We start from the raw sequence: 12,684 nt of genomic DNA, 5'->3' as shown, positions 1-12,684 counted from the left end.
TCAGTTTCAGTCTCCATCATATATATGCCTCTGAAACTTAAATTCAGCTGTGTTTGTGTTTTCATGCAGTTGTTTATCAGACTTAAGAGAAGATGATGTTCCTCCTTGCACTGCTGAGAATAAACCAGTCATTGAAAGCCAGTGCAATGTCCTAAAATCAGACAAATTCAAAGCATGTCATAATCTAGTCAAGCCTGAAGACTTCATACAGATCTGCATCTATGACATGTGCCAGTATAATGGCATGAAATCCGCTCTCTGCGACATAGTTCAAGTCTATGTGGACACCTGCAGGAATCATGGAATCACCATTAATTGGAGGAATAGCACATTCTGTCGTAAGTGCACAAACAAGTGAAAAAAATGAAACTTGGATGGCTGATAGCATAAAAGCAAATTAGAAGTATTAGGTGAACAAGTTATGTAAAAGAAAATTAAACTCAAATTCTCACAAAATGAAATTCTATTATTATGATTTTATGACTCCATTGTTGCACTGAACTGTGTTCAGGTTGAGCTAAACTCAGGTCTAGACAAGTTATGGATAGTAATGTGGAGTTAGAATGGCTTTGATCGTCAAATGAGTGCCATGAGATATGACAATAAGCCTAAAGTGGAGAAATAATACAACCAGAAGACTAAAACAAAGTGGAATACTGTGTTAGGACACAGGGTTCAATGCCACTCACTGTGTTTTGAATGAAAACTGGCAATTTGGCCGGTTGCTTATTAAGGGCCATGTTCTCAGATTAACCTCCAATGTATGTGCCTCAGTCCACCCATTCAACAAAGCCACAAAAAAATTTTGTAAAAATGAGTAAAAATTACACAGTGGTTTCTTTTTGTTGTTTTTTCACAATTTAGTATTACATTGTGGAATTAATTCACACAATGTTGTGGAGGACGAAACAATTAACTGGTTAAAAACCGAGCCAGACAGATGTTGAATAGATCCATCAGAAATTCCTAATTGCCTCCTTGCCACAAGTGGAGGAAAATACTGGGCAAACGAACCCTTTTTCCTGCTACGCTATTTCTTGAACTGTCGCCTCATGCATCTCTAGTCATGGGCAGAAATAGGGCATAGAGATAGATGAATCTGCAGTCTGACAATGCATATCTGTTGTTCTTCCATGTGTTTATGTCTGTGGTTAAGTTAGATATACACCTGTTTTGCATCACTAGAGGGTTGAACGTTCTAAGGAATTTGCCCTAAAGATTCTAATTTCTAGCCATGTCCAAAGAGGCATTTGCAGCTGAACTGGAACACTAAATCTGAATGATCTAGCACCAGGTGCCACCAGTTCAGGCATACCTGTAATAGAACTGAATCAGCAGCTCCAGAGAGGGTTCTCTGTTTTGTTTTTGTTGTTTTTTTAAATAAAATATAAAAAATCAAAACTGGTTGATGATCAAAATCAGCTATTAAAAGCTAATTCAATACTAGCATTTTATAGGCCAAGTTGTAGCTTTCAGGCAGGCACATGTGTTTGCGGTGCACTTTCTAAATGTATTTAATAATGCTGGTTCTATTCTCTCCACACACACAGCATTGCCCTGCCCTCCCCACAGCCATTACACGAACTGTGTCTCCGCCTGCCCATCAACATGCAATGACATTTTTGCCTCTTCCCTTTGTGAGAAGACAGAAGAGTGCACAGAGGGCTGTGAGTGTGACAATAACTATCTGCTCAGTAATGACAAGTGTGTACCTCTGAGCAATTGTGGCTGCAGGGATGATGACAACAATTACTACAGTGTAAGTAGTTTGTCTATGGAGCAATCTCTGGCTGCAAAACTTGTAGAAAGTTGGTCTCCATCTAAATGAGAGAGAGAGAAAAATCTTCAGGGTCTACCTCTTAAATGCCTTTCATCTGATTAGCAAAAGCTGCAGGCTCGGGTATTAGGAGATGCAGGAGATTGGTACTTCACACCTGAGGCCAAAATTGAGGCATATTCAAAACTAGTCAATTTATCAGAGTTATTCAGGCAGTCTGTCATAGTCCTGTTTTGTGTTCATATTCTCGTGTCAAAGACAGTACGATAAATGGACTGGGATCCCCCCTCCCAGGCTTCTGGTGAGACTACATCTGGATTGAGCAGTTGTGGAATCGCCAACTGGACAGGTTGCACCTAGCCAGCCCTCACAACCTTTCCTATTGAACTTTTATGGCATTGCAAAGCTTAGCATCTTGATAACATATTATTAACACAACTTGTGTCCAGGCTGGGGAGACCTGGGTAACTCCACACTGCACCAAAAGATGCCAGTGTCAGAAGAACGGTGTCATCAACTGTAAGAGCTACAGCTGTGATTCTAAAGAAACCTGCGTGATCAAGACTGGAAAATACAAGTGCAATCCAACAGGTATGTGCAGGCAGGACTTCACTTGGTGTTCCAGGAGGGCTGGAGAAGGAGAAAGGATGCGGATGTCCATTCTTTCTTCCATGGCACTTCCAGTCTTTTCCACAGCGAAAGAAGGCAGCTCTGACAGTGCTATTGATGACACATTATTGAACACAAAAAGGCCTCAGTTCTCAGAACAGAAAGTTCCAGTATGAGACAGAATTTGTAGAGGGAAGTGGACCAAGAGTTTGAAAATTTACTTACATTTAGAAATTTGACAGTTCAGTCTGCCTAGTTTAAATTAAAAAAAAGAAAAAAGATTTGCACTGCATCTACCAAAACCAAAACTCAGATATGTCTGTGAATCCTTTGGCAATGATCCAGTTTTTCCCATTGTGTGTTGATTTGAGAACAGAAAAAAATAAAGGCAAAACAGGATAGAACAGATCTGAACAGATACATAATATGCCGGTCAGACAGCTTCAGTGCTTTTTATTCAGTAGTTCCTTTGACTAAGCAAAGTTAATCCCATATTCTCTAGGTAAATTGGATTGTTTAGGAGATAGCTTGTTGCCTAGTGACTCTACACTTCAATTTCGAAAACTAGTATGGCATAGATCCTACTGTATTGATGATCAGTACAACAGCATAATGCAAATCCAGCTTCCCCCTGCTCCATTTTGGCAAAATACCAGAGGAGACGCACCTCAGCAGTCTTAAGGAGAGCCTTGCTCCTGGGATAATGGTTTGCTCTGCACTCAATGGTCAAGGAGAACACTTAGATGGTAGTTGCTGCATCTGATTGTTAGGTCTGCTGAACCCAATGATCAATTTAGTAACCTCAGAAGAAATCAGCGTGACAGCAGTGAGCCAGCCAAAATTAGACATTGCTTTTCATGTTCCAATAATTTTGTAGCAACACATTGCTGAGGATTATGAAGCCATCATCTCTAAGAGCCCACTGCAAGCCTTGCTGTGTGGCAGAGTCATTTCTCTGCAGAGGACCAATGTGCACAACTTAGTCTCTATAAACGTAATGTTCTGCTTCAGTTCGGTTGGCTCACACCAGTTCTCAGCAGAGGAATAAGTTTCTCTGGCCGTCTTTCCATCTGAGCACCCATCTTTACTTTGAGAAACTTGCATGCTAGCAGCAATCATTTTTACCTAATTTATTTTAAACTGATCCATGCATGGGATCTCACACATGCACATTCAGATTGGAAAGTAATGAAGCTCTTCCCCTTTAGGTTTTGGGAACTGTCGGATCATGGGTGACCCACACTACACCACCTTCGATGGTCTGGTGCACCATTTTCAAGGGAAATACACATATATCCTGGCTCAGACCATCCCTGACCTACCTGATACTCTGACGCAGTTCAGCATTGAAGGCACAAACTACCCTGTTTATCGAGGACGACGCATTACTTACCTGAAAGAGATTCTCGTCAATGTTTACAATCACACAGTGCGACTCAGACAGCACAAGCAGCTTGTGGTAAGTCTCTTGCTGACTGCAGAGCACAGAGAGAGGCCCTCCCTTGGAATAAAACACCTTTGAGTAATAAATGTCTGTTTTGAAGAATTTAAGTATTAAAGCTAACTAACTGTATTATTAGAGCAGTGCTATGGGGCAACCACAAACATGATTTTCAGTTGTGTCGAGTCTTTTTTCTCTATAGCTATGAAGGATATAATTCTACTTCAAACAAATTAATAAATAGAGGTTTAGGAATAAAACACCAAATATCCCAAGCTTACAATAAAGCCATACAAATTTTTTCAGTGGTAGGAAAAAGAAAATAGTGAATTATGCTAGGAAAACTTCATTTCCTTCCCCTTTATTGGTGCATAAGAGTATACATAGCTCATATATACATTTTTAGCTCAGTAATAGAAATCTCTTAGAATGATATGAAAATACTGTGTCCAGATCACTTTCCTCAATATGGGATTTTGTTAACTTTAAAAAATGGAATACTGAGTTTTTTACCTGGTTAAATTATCTGATATATTTGTCATAAAACAAGACGAGAGGAGTGTTCATTTGTAGCATTGATCTGTACTGAAGTCTGATTTTAATTTGGCCTATACATTATGAATTTTAACTTATTCTTTCCCTGTTAGTTGGATGGTGTGAGGGTGAGACCCCCTGCTCGTCCTCATGAAGGTATTCATATATATCAGAGGATAACAAGAATTTACCTGGAGACAGATTTTGGCTTATACCTGAGCTTTGATGGCAATCAAAATGCAGGTAAGCAATACTAAGACAATGTGCAGGAATATTTATGCACTGTCTCAAAAAATGTTCTTATTCCAAAGGAGGTCTAAACCCAAGACAAAATTAGAAACCTTTGCCCTTTGAGCCTATGACCCTTTGTGATATGAACTTCCAGAAAATCAAAACAAAAGTGTTTCCCAGGAACCAGAAAAAAACATAGAACTGCCATTTCTTTACCTGGATCCACCTGAACTTAGAAGAAATGAGATGTAGAGTCAGACTGTTCTACTTTTTTTCATGTTACATAAGGCCTGGTTGATAAAAACGAAAGCATATCACTGAAAATTGCTGATGAGGATGATGGGGTGAAGTCTGGATCTGCCCCTTTGCCAGCTTAACCCAGTCATAGGACTGGTGCATCCTTTTACACGCTGCTTCTCAAGCCTGTTCCAGATAGTCCTATTCTTTAGTATTTCTCAGCAGGATTCTTATATCACATACACAACTCACTCATGTAAGTTGAACACACATTACCTCTTCTGTTCAAAGCAGTGTTACTCCTGATTTACAACAGAATATAGCCATGTTATTTCTGAGTGTATGGTGAAAGTGCCAGTCCATTTATACACATGACCATCATTCCAAACCCTAAAATTCCAACTGCAGAAAGGTCTGTTTTATAGGAATTCTGTTTCTCAACAAGCAAGTAGATTGTAAGTGAAGGCCAAGAGGTGGGTGGTGCATTCAGTTTGCTGCAAAGTAGTAAGCAGCATGCACTAAGAGCACTCAGCTGGTGATGTCATGTTCTATGATACCTTATTGGCTGCAAGAAATTACTTTTTTCATGATCCATGTTGCAGAGCACAGAAACAGTCCTGTGAATACATGTATGAACATGTATGCTCAGGGCTGTGTTAATATCCTACATATGAGGCCCATGACACATTACCAGCTCCAATCTGAATCATGAAATGTTGTACTTGGCACTGCTTTCCACCTCTTCCATACACTCTGAAGCAAGGATTTCTGTGTAATGACTTTTTTTTCTTCTGAACTTCCCTAGATATAAAGCTGGCCAATACCTACAGAAACAGAGTGGAAGGCTTGTGTGGTGACTTTGATGGGAAATATAGAAATGACTTCACAAAACCAGATGGTGTTTGGGTGAAGAATGTGAATGTATTTGGTGAGAGCTGGCAAGTTCCTCTGAAAAGAACAACCTCTCCTCTCAGGTACTTAATTTTCTACTTAACATCCATGGCAACCACTGCCACTGGAAGTGAGTGAATTAAGCCATAGTTAATATCCAGGAATGACTACACTATCTCATTTCTGGTCTTTCTTCTTCCCTTGGTCTATATGTAGGGATTTTTCCTGCACTAAGGTGAATTATCAGTGTCCTTCTATCTAGCCAGAAGACGCCTGAACTATCACTGTATTACCCTACTTTGGAGTCACAGCCATTACAACTGCTAGGGCACAGGCATGAATAAGATCTTTGCCAAATTCATGGTTCCTGGCAAAGATAAATATATCATGTTGCGCTGGATGGGCCTGAGGGAGGGCAAATCCTGATTCAGTGTCATCCCTCCCTCTGGAACATGAAGGCAGCTTTGAAATCCATCAAGATGAATTCACAATTCCTCCCAGAATTGAAGAGTCTGATTTCTTTACTTTCATGGCTATCTAGTGTTTTCTGCCAGTACACAAAAATGAAGGACATTCTTTTGAGTATAAATGAGCATGACATTTGTGGTCAGGCAAATTCTGTGCTAATTAGTCCATACAGAACATGGAAATAGGTAGGGAAAGAAGCTGGTTTGTTCACTCATTTCCTCCCTCCCTCCCTTCTCAATTTGCTTTGAAAGACCTTTGGAGGTTGCTTAGCCACTAGCACAGGACTTTTTTCAGCAAGTAAATGGAATTGTATTAACTGTCAGGATACAATTTGGCTGCAAAAACTTGTCTGCCAGAATAGTAGAAAGCAGTATGTAGGCTCATGCTGAGCATAAAGGGGCTCTGGAGGCTATGTCTACAGGGGAATTCTGGCACTTCAGGCATGCAGCCAGTTGTTCAGTGAAAGTAAGCATATGTCCAAGAAATAGTGGTCTATTCCAGCTGCATCACTCTGACTAACGTTATTGAATAGATTGGATGAAAGAGGCATTGGATGAAGCCTGTGTCATGCAGAATTTCCAAAGAGATAATTACAGATATCCCTTTTGATTTAAATACCCATAAATCACTGAGATGGTAGGAAGTGTTCTAGTACATCTTTGATTTGCTTTATCTCCTTCCCATTCAGGATAAATCGTGAGAGAGAAATAAGCTTACACTTACACCACAAGGCAGAAGTACTCTTGTGGTGTTACTTAGAGAGTAGTATCATGAATGCTGGATGTACAGAGAACTGATGGTTTCATAATGACTTCATTTACAGCCGAGATGTCAACTCAAAAGATGAGTCTAAGGATGAACCAGATCCAGGGCTCTTCCAAGGCTGCAATGAAAATCAGCTGGGGCAAGAAAACAGAACTTCGAGATGTCAAATCCTGATTGACTTGAATGGTCCTTTTGTAACGTGTCATTCCATCGTCTCACCAGATTTCTATTTCACGTAAGTGCAGACAGATGTTCTCCCCATTTGCAAAATCATTTTGGCACGAATTTCTGACAAGAACGTTGCATCTTCAGTCTCCAGGGTAATAGGAATTGAGGATAATAAGTGTCTTTGGAAAACTGGGCCCAGTGATTCCATTATTGATAGATTTAAATCCGCTTATTTATTTTTAAATAATTGTGATGATCTGTCTTTCCATCTATTTAGAGTTTTACTTTTCTGTTAGCTCTAGAAAGTAGCTTTCTTCTTTTCTTACACAGATGAAGCAGCAGTGTTAAGCATTATACCTGTAGGCTGGGGTTTGTAGTGTGCTTACAGTTCTCATTCACATTCACATTCAGTGAGAATTTAGTGCCTGGCTCTATTAGTTTCCTTTTAGCAATTCTAGCTTCATAAAATCTAGCCTTCATGCTATAGCGACAAAGGCTGAAGCTCTCAGTGACACTTCTTGAATCTTTCATGGAGAAGCGAAAAAAACAGGTTAGTGAAGAGCAACTAACGTGGTATCTTCAAGAAAGTTCACTCTGCTGTGTTTCAAGGCTGCTCTGGCCTCCTACATACTCAGTTCCTACACACCTAATTTTGAGCTGTATGAGACCTGTTGATTCATCCCCACGTTCATCATTCATCCATCATCAGCCACAAAATTGCCAAGCAGATGCCGGTTTTCTTTAGTCATATAGTTGTACCTAATGTTTAAAGATAGATAATGTCCACCTCAAAGTCCCTCTTAGCTGTGACAAGAACGTGAAGGAATCTTAAGCCAAATAAACTGGACCACTGGCTTCAATGTATATATCCTGATTCTTAACATAAGCCTACTTTTCTCCTCACCTAGAATTTGGTTAGGCAGCCTGTTCTACCTTCTTAGTGGTGGCCCGATTTTTCTGAGGTGCTACATACTTGCAGATTCCATTCATCTCCGATCTCAATGCCTCTGAAAACCAGGCCATGGATATTCAGATGATGAGCAAAGTTGAGAAGGTAGCACTGGCAAACAAACACTGGGTAGAAGAGAATTCTGTGTCAATATTCAAGGCATATGGACATGGGGAGGGCACCCATGTATTGAAAGAAGTGTGTAGTCCAGCTATGAGACTTAGCAGCACTAAAAAGTGCTCTAAAAGCAAGATGAAGCCATGCTAGCTGAAAACAGAAGCAGATAGAAAAGAATAACCTACTGTCACAAGCAGTCAGGTACCTGTTTATTGCTTGTTCATATATGAATACCTCGCATGTTAACAGCAGCTGCACAACAAACCATAGAATCATAGAATCTTTGAGTTGGAAGGGACCTTTAAAGGTCATCTAGTCCAAAAATGTCCTATCTTCCCAATCATGTGGCTGGTTTTTCTTTTTATTCCTCTGTTTTCCTGCCAGCCAGATACAGGAAAACAGAACTAAGAGTCTGGCAGAAAAGCAGCTGAAAATAAACAATAACAAAAGTATTGGGAATGAACGCTTTCTCCTGTTGCACATAGGAGCTGTCTGTTTGATATGTGTGTAGAAGGAGATGAGGATGCTACCTTATGTCGCAGTCTGGAGGAATACATGCTGGCTTGTCAGCAGCAAGGAGTCAGTATGGAAGGCTGGAGGCAACAGACAGTTTGTGGTAAGCACAGGAAGATCCAGAAGTATGGTTTCTGCCTAAAGGACTCTCAAAATCAGAGATTTGAGGCTTTTCCTAGATGCACCATATATCAAAGCTTCTCAGGGAATAAAAGCGTGTTGATTCATGCTTCAATCACTGTTCATAGTTTAGCATGCACACTTGCTTTTCTGGCCTCTCTTCTGTGTCTTATGCTGACTTTCACATTTAGACCCCAGCTTAGAATATCCTACTTAGGAAAGCAGAGTTGTCAGCTCCCTTGTGATCAATTTCGTGAGAGAAAAAAAGTCCCCATTCCCAACTGGGAAAAAAAGTTAAAATTTTGGAGACCATCACAAGCCACAAATCTGAAGGAAAAACACTTCATTTCAATCTCCTTTTAAATCTACAAAATATACTAATTCTCTTTTGCCTGTGAAATTTCAAGACAAAAAGATTCAGCTGAAAACTCCAAATCTTTCAGACTAAAAAATGCTGAAATAAAATTTCGAATAATCTCAAACCTTTTTTTCCTAATTTTTTTTTTCAAGTTGGGAGATTCATCAAACCATACTTCCCCTGTGTCACCCCTGGTTAGATGACTTTGTATCCCTGGTGAAACACAATTCCCAGAGTTGTGAAACAGTCTGGTACTTGCAGGAATGGGTACCCTGAATGTGTGAGAAGTTGAGATGAGTTAACACCAGGAATGACAGCACAGCATACAAATAGTTTTGATAACGCATTTCCTGACTTTGGAGTGCTTTACTTACAACTTCAGTACTATTATATATCTATGCACATCTCTGTGTATGTGTGTTCATCACATTGCCTCCTACAAAATGGTAACGTTCTCTGGATCTCAAAGGGCGTTGCGTAAGTAATGCACAGCAGCCTGCTACAACCTGACTCTCCTTATTTTTACAGGTATATCATGTCCTGCCAACAGCAACTACAGCTCATGCATGTCTGCATGCCCAGCGTCCTGTAATGACTTGACCAGCCCCTCTAAGTGCGAATCACCTTGTGTTGAAGGCTGTGAATGTCTCCCCGGCTATGTTCTCAGTGGTTTTGACTGCGTGCCTTACAAACAGTGTGGCTGCACATACCTTAACAAATATTACGAGGTACAGTCTCCCTGTGGGCCAGACAGCTCCCATGGCACCAAATATTTTCTTCTGCTAATTATTTTGACAATCTCTTCATTCTCCTCAGCATGTAATTTTGCATTAGAAACAAAGAGCAATTGTTTAATAAAATTCTGGTCTCTGGGGGAACGGAAGAGAGTGGATCTGCCTCTGAAACTCTGCCTGCCAGAATATTCAAGGCAGGCACTTGGAGAAAGTATATGATTACACTCTGACCTCCATGTTAATTCTTCACTTCTATTACGCTAAACAATAGCCTCATAGGCTCTAAAGTTTACAACACACCAATTAGTTAGTTTAGTTACAAAGAAATTCTGTCAGTCACTGTGGTCCCTCTTCTTTCAGTACAGAGTGGTACAGGTAGGGTTGAGAGTCTGTAGAGCTGGCTATGACATGAAGAGAGCCCCAAGCAAGAGTGGATTCTGAGGAATATAGAGAATCCTCTATTTTCACTGCAGGATAGAACAGCTTCATAATCTCATAGAATTCTGTTTTAAGTCTAGAGATTTGGTACAGAAAAGACCTAAGCCAGTAAAGACTATTTTATGGGAGGAGGGGGACACTTACTATGAACAGGTGGCACTTGCCAGAAAAACGGTACATAGTATTTCCACATTGCCTTGGAGGCATGATGTGATGCATCTGCCACCCTCTCTCATCTCCACGAACAGTTACACATTGTTGGTTGCACATGTACCCCACCTGGGGCTAGGATGTCATACCCCAAACTCTTCTTTTGCCTTCTTTCTTGGGCCATCCTTGAGTTTCAAAGAGCTGGATTAGTAAACTGCTTGCTTTCTTTTCTGTCCAAACTATATGAAAAAAAAATCTAATCTAATCTACCCTGTTCCCATTCATCAGGAAGGCATTAGAGAGAGTAGCATGGGTCCCCAGTGCTCCGTTCATGTTTTTTCAGGCTGATTTTGTTTGATATTTTTTAACATTTAACTGCTGCCTTCCAGATTGGAGAGATATTCACCACTGATGACTGCTCTCAGAGATGCCAGTGCACAGAGACCTCCACTGTCTCCTGCTCTAATATCGTGTGTGGGTCTGATGAAATCTGTGGCATTTCAAACTACAGTCGTGGATGCTACAGGAGTGAGTCAATCACTATCAGATTGCCTTTGATGCTAAGTCTTGACTTACTGCTTATAGGACATCACTGGGTTGGAGATAGTTGCAACAGAGTGTCTACAGAAGAAGAGCATACCAGGGGTCTTACTCTGATGTTTCATCATAGAAACAGTGCTTCTTTCCCTTATTCCTGTTGTCAAGTACATGTAATGTGCCTTAAAATACAGGGGTTATCCAGCATTAGGAGTCAGTGTCATCTAAGCAAGAGCAGTTCTCTCAGGGTTGGATTATCTCAGAGTCTGAAGTGTCTTTTCTTCCTTTTTGCTAGGGGGACCATGTATGCCAAATCCTTGTAAGAATGATGGAGTTTGCTCTGAAACTACCAACAGCACCTCTCTCCACTTCTACTGTGAATGTTCAGAACTGTACACAGGACCAAGCTGCGAGGCTGAAAAGATAGGTAATAAAACTATTTTGGATTTCACTGTCTGCATTACACCACTTTCAAAAATGGGCATCATTATGGAGAAGACTGAGCTTGCTCTTCATTTCCATGCTGTAAATTAGTAATCCAGTGGGTGAGAGTGGGTCATCCAAGCAGAAAGGGACAGAACCCCCAATGGAGAGGTGCTAGAAGGCATGACAGCAGGGCTCTGTAGAGCATACAGGACACCACCCCAGAAAGCTACATATATCAGAGAACACAGTATAAACCAAGCAGACAGGTGAGGGTTGAGAAAAAACTTCTGTTCACAGTATGGTTAGCTTTTGCTGACAGGGCTCTCATTTCTTCTTCAGCTGCAGACTCTTCCACAGACGATGCTGAGGACCATACAATTGCCATTGTTGTTGGAGTTTTGGCAGGCATAGTTGTTATTGTCATTCTCATCTCCTCTGCAGTGTACCTGTACAGGTAAGGCTTTTCCCAGCTTTGCTGTGTTCAGCAGAGTCAAGACACATACACCCCTTTTAGCACCTGTAAACCTCAAAACTCCCTGCCTTGCAGGGCCAGAAAGGAACCACAGTATTCAGGCTCTCATTTGAGGAATATGAGCAAAAACTTAGCTTTTTCTACAGAAATGAACATATGTCATTTCCTTTACACAGGGCATAGGCGTCACTATCACAAAACGAGCTTTGCCAAAATCTGACTTCATTTATCCTCACACAATTGTTTGACCTCTCACTATAGATAAGAATAGAAATGTAAAATGGTTGTTCTTTTTTTCTTCCATTGTACAGAAGGAAGAGAAAGATGGATATAGCTGTGAAATCAAGGGATGATTCTTTGAAACACTTCAGGGTTGTATTGGATGACAGAGCACATGAGCAAGATTATGGCTGCATTGTGAATACTGCGTTTGATCAAAATGAACCCCAAAATACATACCTATAGTTAGCAGTATTTTTCCAATTCATTTGTATTACTTTCTGCTCTTGTATTTTAATAGTATTTCTAATACTTTAAGAATAAATAATAATAAATAAACCATTGTATTTGCTGAAAACCTTTGAAATTGTTCATCTAAAATCTCAGATCTCATGTTGTAGACCCAAACTGAAATACGTCCTAAATCACATTAGAGACTGTGTTGTCTTCAGAGGTTGTTTGGAAAACACAAAGTCCAGACAGAATTTGCCAGCACAAGTGTGCTGCACACTATCACATACACACCTCTG

The sequence above is a fragment of the Phaethon aethereus genome, assembly GCF_964289735.1.
Source record: "Phaethon aethereus genome assembly, chromosome: 9".
NCBI classification, from domain to species: domain Eukaryota; kingdom Metazoa; phylum Chordata; class Aves; order Phaethontiformes; family Phaethontidae; genus Phaethon; species Phaethon aethereus.
This window is presented reverse-complemented; position numbering follows the sequence as displayed.